The 7,390-nt window shown below is 41.8% G+C and overlaps 1 long non-coding RNA gene across 1 annotated transcript; it reads left to right on the forward strand.

The window, feature by feature from the left end:
* On the forward strand, positions 2,540-3,521 carry LOC109706714. Its single transcript, XR_002215300.1, has 4 exons — positions 2,540-2,768; positions 2,855-3,085; positions 3,183-3,250; positions 3,398-3,521. It is a non-coding gene; the product is annotated as an uncharacterized LOC109706714 (long non-coding RNA).

Consider the following 7,390-nt stretch of genomic DNA (forward strand, 5'->3'; position numbering starts at 1 on the left):
TTTAGGACTTCCGGCCTATTACGGTAATCGGTTTTGGGAAATCGATTCCCGTGGGTTTACAGGTGGGTTTGTGTGTTAGGATTGTGTTATATATATGGGTTGTATTCTAACCCGGTGGACCCTTTGTAGGTCCGGTTGATATTCTTCTGTAGTCGGGAGACCAGTGCTACGTACGTATAGGTAGGTACTTCGACCTGAAGTCGGTACAATAGTGTACTCTCGGTGACATCCTTCTACCCTTCTCATACTATTACCTTGAATATATTATGTTGAGCTTTGCACCCTTATTATTTCCTCATCGCTCTACTTGGTTAATTTACAAATCTAGCATCATGAGTAGAAGTAGAGCAAGTTTATGACTACATGTGATATATGTGACCTAGACGGTCGGTTCTTATATCTCGTACTATGACCTATTCGGTCGGTTCTCTGCATCTGATATTGTTACCTACTTGGTGGGTTCGATTACTTGGCGACCTACACGGTAGATATACCCTAAGGGGTATGATTGTCAGCTAAAGGCTGACGACTAGTTCTGGATTATACCGATGCATGACGTGACATCCTTATGACCTATTGGTCGGTTCTTGTGCATATATGTTAGTTGACATTGAGTGGTCGGTACTTGCATACCTTCGGAAGGATGTTGAGTTGTTCTATCCTAGTTGACCTGAGTAATCAGTACTTGTGTTCCTTACGATTCGATGACCTATACGGTCGACATACCATGAGGGGTAGGATTATCAGCTAGTTGCCGATGGTTGGCTATTGAGAATATCAGCATTGATCGCCACTGCTCGTACGCATTTCACGTACACCAGCAGTTTGGCCATCGCAAGAGGTTGTTTTTTTCCGAAAAAGTGGTTAGGAGTGCCAACCCGTGAGACCCGGGTGCTTTATGCGAGGGTCATATGCTTTCAGACCCGGGTGCTTATGCGAGGGTCATATACAGATTAGAGCAATTGTGGCACAGGCCTGAGGTGTGTGGACCAACATGGCAGGTTTCTGATTATGTTACTTTTGGACTTGTCGTCCAGTTGATGCATGCATACAGTAGCGGTAGTGATTCATATATATATATATATATATATATCTCGTTTCTTTGTTATCATTGCTTCTGTATTATCATTATCTATACATTTGTTTATCCTCCTTGACTAGTGAGTACCCCTGGCCCTCGTCGGCTTGTGGAACCCACTGGGAGGGGAGACATGTGTACATGTTCTCACCCCCCCACTCCCTTTCAGGTGATGTCGCAGGTCGATGTGAGGATGGTTCGTGAGGCGTGCGCTTAGTGATCGATAGAACTACCGACCCGTCATTGTGGTTTAATACTTATCTTGACTCTCGTAAAATAATTGACTTAGTATTTATGGTTCAGTTGGTTTCACGTAAATTGGATAAGTATGATTTTGTGAATGTAATAAAGAACTGGTGGTTTTCATGAGATGAAAATAGTTTTCTACCCCTCGTGGTAGCGTGTTTTAAAGAAAAAGGTTTTCGTGTCGGAAAACGGTTTTGAAAAGGTTTTTATTGGTTTCATGACTCTTAGTGTTTCAAAATGAGTTTTCGAGTAGAAAACATTTTAGACTAATAGATATGAAATTACTATTATCTATGATGAAATAAGTGGAATCTGTGATGTGGTTTATGTATGTAGATGTTTATACAGTTGTGGTTGTATATTGTACTTGTGCGACGCCGTGCAAATACAAGGGAGACTCTGTCCGTGTGAACAGTGGATTCCCTGTATTTGTGGCGGATCTTACATACTCTAGGATCAAGATTTTTAAAGAAAAATTTGGGCACTTCCGCATTGCTTCTTAAATCAAAAAGGGACCCCGGGGCGTAACACATTCTGATCCACCAATAGTGACTTTTCAAGTTCTTGTACATTTTAATGCTATCCAGGTGTATGGTATACAGAGTCGTTGTGCTTCCTTTAAGATTTCCCCTCATATTTACAGGTTACTAGACACACACGACCTCCTCCGAAATCTCAAGATCTCTATTGGAGTCCAAGCTAACGTCCTGCGCACCCTAGCCCTGTGACACCCAATAGTCCTACATCGAATGGGAATGAGGTTGTCATTAGGTGTAACATACTGAATTTTGGGCCTATTGGCCAGTTCGAGGGTTGGATTGGCTTTTGGAACTGGTCCACGATTTTTAAAAGACCTTTGAAAGGTTTTGACAAGTTAATGAAGTGAGAAAGTAAATGGAAATGGAAAAGTGCATCGCAAATGCATTATCAATTGCAACGCTCTGAATTTGATAAATTGCGAAGTTTGAATATGGGAAATGGTAAATGGGACTACCCTACATATTCTAAAGGGCTTGGACAAGTTGTTGGACAAGTTAGAGAAGTGGTGGAATGGCTAAAAGCAAGAAAGTACATTTCTGGCGAAATTCTGCATTGTGTACCGGTACAGCCATCAACGTGTACCGATACATAGTGGCAGATACGTGGTAGCAGGGCTGTTTTGGTAATTTCACATCTTGTCTCTACCCTTATCTACCGAGCACGCCCCCTGGAGGTCTTTGGATGATACTGAGCTCAGAGAAGTGCCTTTGCACCTCCCTCATTTTCTCTCTCTAGGATTTCTCTCTCTTTGAGTAGAAATCGTCGATTTGTGCTTATTTCTCGCCGTTCTTCGCGCTAGCTGGTTTGCGGACTTTGGAGCAGCTACGAGTGGGTGGAAAGGACTCGCAGGGGAGGTATTTTCGCAACTCCAACTCACAGGGAAGTTGAGTTGAAGTTTAGTGAGGTAAACAAGCTAGTTTTTCTCTCTAGTTTGAGATTCGTGATAGTCTTCGATGTTGATTCGTTATTCTTGCTACCTGTTGGTTTGAGATGGTTTTGAGCAGTAATTGAGGAACGGTTTTGCTGTAATTCTTCACCCCAAAGTCAGATTTGAAGCCTCGGAGGTAAACAATAACCTCTTTTTCCATTTTAATGATGAAATTGATGATATTAGTGAAGTTATGATGTAGTTTGGGATTCTTTGTTCGCAGCAGGTTTCCGAATTAATTTGAGTTAAATTGGTGACCTTGGGGACTGGTTTAGAAGGTGTTCTAACCTGAGGTAAGCAGGAATTTTAGTTAGAAACCTAATTTCACAAGGATTCGACTATAGTAGCTTGTGTATAAGCTTATTGATGTCGTTTTGGTGTTGTTTGCAGCGAGAGCGCAACCGACCTTTGGATCAGCTTTGGTTGACATCAAAGAGCCTTTAGAGGCTAAACTTGAGGTATTAAACTGAACACCAAACAGGGAATTAAGCCACAATTTAGTATAATTGAGGAAATTGCCGAAATTAGACTTTTAGTCGTAATTTCAATACGGTTTTTATTGTTAATTCGCAGCGGGCTTAAAACCCAATTGTGATGCATTTCAGGACACATTTGAGTTGGTTTTAAGATAAGCATTGGGAGCCCTTACCGGAAGTGAAGTGTCAATCTGAGAAGCTGGAATACCCGGATCGCTTAGCTACGTGAACTCGACAAAAGGCGTCGTTTATCGGTGGGTCTGACCTTCACGAAATGGGTGAATTCCCTCTATGTCTCTTTTGACATCTGAGTTGAAGTTTGTACATATTCATGTGAATATATGTATAGTTCAAGGCATTGAGACATACATTAATGAGTAGATCATATCGGATATGATAGAATTTCTAAACAGTAATGGAAGACTTATGATTATTTCTCGTTACATAGCCACTTGTCGGATTACTATGCATGCTCGATATTAGTAGCTTGTATAAGCAATTTCACTTGATGTCATTCAAGTGGATATAATGGTAAGATCACGAATGTACCAGTTAACTTGGTTGAATGACAAAGAGATTGATGTACTTAAGATTGAGCTTATAGCGAGTATAATGGCGAAACTCTGAAAGGCCTTTGTTTGCATATGCATTTTTAATTGTAGAATGAATGGCATAGAGATCATGTGAAGAGTATTTGATCACTTATCTCACTTGCTTGCATTATCCTATTAGTTTCTACTTCACATGATGGATTCATATTATAGTATATGTTCTAGTAAGTAACTAGAATTTCATATGATGGCATAACTTGAATAATTATTCAACGGAATATAATCTAGTAAATAACTAGATTTGGATATGATAACATACTTGTATAGTCCAGTAGAGGCTTATATTGGACTACAGGATATGTGCCATGTAACGCACTTGACCTTTGCAAATTGCAAGGTTCGAGTGTTTGGATGTGTCCTGAGCTTTTTCAGATTTTCTGGTGGGTCGTTGACTGTGTTCCGACCTATGGCACGTATCCCGAAAATTGTGGTTTAAAGCTGTGTACCAAAATCCAAAAAAAATGAAAGTTGGTCAGCTCTCGGGTAGCCCTCAGCAGGGCTTGTACCGGTACAAGGCTGTGGCTGTACCGGTACAAGGTTGATGGTTGTACCGGTACAGCCACCGCGCTTGTACCGGTACAAGGCCGCAGAACCCCGCAACCCGAGCCTCGGGTTTGGCTTTTCGTGGGTCGTGTACCGGTACAAGGACCCGTGTACCGGTACAAGGCGGCAGATTTCATGCAATTTGAACTGCAGGGGGTTTTTCGCGATTGTGGGCTTCTTATAACAGTACCCACCCCCCTTAGGGCTTTTTTATGTGCTGGAACCAGTGGAGACAAGGTGAGAGAGGCTTCCCCTTGCCTCCCATTTTGATTTGATCTCTTTTTAAGCTTGGGATTTAAGGTTTTTTTTCTCCTCTTTTTGCTCCTTGGTGCATTTCCACCATTGTAGAAGCTAGGAGCTTGGATTTGGAGCAAAGTTGAGGAAAGATCTTTGGACTTAGCAAGTTTTGAGCTTGGATTGAGACATTTTAGAGGTAAATGACTTGTTCTTTCCTCTAAATTTCTAGTTTTGTTGATATTTTTGAGATGAAACCCTAGAATGGGATTTTAGGGTTTAATTTGGGCATTTTGAATCTAGGGCTTTTGGAGCTAGATTGTTTGGATTAGAATCTTCCTTTGGCTTGGATTGGAAGGATTATATCTCTCTTTTGGAGCTTAGGAAGGGATTTTGCACTAGAGGTGAGTTTTCCCTCACCTAAGCCTAGATGGTTAATGTTTGATTATTTGGTTGTTCGTAAGGTTTGTGTAACCCTTGTTCTTGTACCTCTAGGGTACTAGGAGGCTAGAGGACACCTCCGTTGGGGCAAACGAGAGGTTTCGTTTACCGTTGGTGGGTTTGACTTCGTGAAAATGGGGCAAAATGGCCCCTATGCTTTCTAAACTTTTCGTAAAGTATTTTTGAATGCAAATTCATACTAAACATGATTTATGTGAATTTTTAGAACACTTAAAATGTATGCCTCATGTATCATAAAATTTGCACTCTATATAGTAGAGATATATGTGTAGATTGCATGCATTGTGAATGGTGTTTGGTTTTGCAAGTTGAGAACATGTCTCCATGTTAGAATTGAGTGGAATTATGCAACATGAACATATTGATACCATGTTTGGACTCGTTGAATAAAAGTGTCATAAAGGGGCACTAGAATTAGTAAACTAAGAAATTGCAACATAGAGACATATTGATAGGCCAATACATATCTGCTATATTCCATGTTAGAGGCATGACGACATAGAGATAGGCCATGGGGACATTCGATGTATTCCATATTTTAGACATGATGACTTGAGAGAGACGGATCATTGCTTGCTTGCCACTTGTGCTCATTCGCACATGCTTGTGAGGGTCGCTCCCTACAAGCCGGCACTCCGGAGTTGGCCTTTGCGATACGTTCGCCGTGCGGGATTGGGCGCCGAAGTGGATTGCCGTGGGAAAGGCTCGTTCCTAGGGTGGGAATGTTGACTACCACGGGGCCATTAGGCACGGTAGAGCCAGACAGCCTTCGGGTGGGTCTTATCAGAGGTGAACTTTAAACAAATAAAGTGACAAGTGAACATCGACTAGAATAGTAAACAATGACATCTTTACTAATTTTGCATTGAGGACATCGGAGTGGTTGCATTTCTATGCTTATGTATGTCATACACACCCATGTACATTCATGATGTAGTTGCTTTATTACTTGTGCAAATCATGCTAAGTAGAGACTTTATGTTATAGTAAGTTACAATTTACTTACCTTTCGCTTTACTACACTGTTAGTCACTGACCTCTCTTTGTAGCTTTTGAGCCTTGTGGCGCAGTACACTGAAGTCAGTAATTGCCCACTGGGAACTATTTTCAATAGTTCTCACGCCCCTGTTTTCTGATTTTTTTTCAGAGCCTTCTGCACCGGCGGAGGCACGGGATCGTGGCAAGGGAATCGCATAGCTAACTAGCGAGGAGCGGTTCTTTGCCTAGGTAGTTTACTCTTTCTTTTTCTAGTTGGGAGAGTGAGAGATTTTGTATCCATGTATAGAGACCACCTATGTATCTACTTTTAGCACTTGTATTTGGGATTTTCTTTGTACTACTTTATGCTTTTATTAGTGGATTTCAGCTTTACTCTTCTTACCTTGATGTAGAATTTAGACTTTAATCATGCTCTGATACTCTTAGATGTCGATTATTATTGCTTTTATTATCGCTGTTTTTAGACGCCTTATATGTTTTAGACATATGGCGGGTCTGGGCACGCGCCGGGCGGGCTTCTGCTGGCTCCCGGGGCGTGACATGTTATGAGTCTTTGAACAGGACATTAGTAAACCACTTTCCTTATATGTAAGGAGTAGTGAGAGATTTTGAGTGACTAACCAGGTATAGCCTGATAGAATCACTAGTGTGATGTAAAACTTAAACTTGTCAAGTTATACTAGCTATTGGTAGAATCATGTCAACAAGTGTTGATAGTGACTTATGATTGGGTACTACAGAGTCGACCTTGGGTCGAATTGAGATTCCATGTCAGAGACATGATGCCGTTGAAATATTTGTACCCTGGACTATAGCTTGCATGCCATTACGCTCTTTCGTACATGCTTACGGGGGTCGCGCCCCCCAAGCCCCGCGTTCCGGAGTGGCTTGAGTTGAGATTCCATGTCAGGGACAGATGCTGTTGTGAGATTGGTACTGTGAACTACGGCTTGCATGCCATTGTGCGCGTTCGCACACGCTTGCGGGGGTCGCTCCACCCAAGCCAGCACTCCCAAGCAGCTTTGCGATAGATGCTCGCATATGTACGAAGTGAGCGCCGAAGTGGAATGCCGTGGGGAGTGTATACTACCACGGGGCCATTAGGCACGGCGTGGCTTTGAACTTACCTTGCGTAAGTCTGTTGGAAATTAGGTTATGATAAGTGCTTTAACCTTAGCTGGACATAGTAGTAAAGCTACTTTATGTCTTTGGTCAAGTGAACTTATTGATGAACATATTAGAAAGTTGATATCTAAAGTGACGAATAACTTAG

This window comes from Ananas comosus, linkage group 2, assembly GCF_001540865.1.
Source record: "Ananas comosus cultivar F153 linkage group 2, ASM154086v1, whole genome shotgun sequence".
NCBI lineage: Eukaryota > Viridiplantae > Streptophyta > Magnoliopsida > Poales > Bromeliaceae > Ananas > Ananas comosus.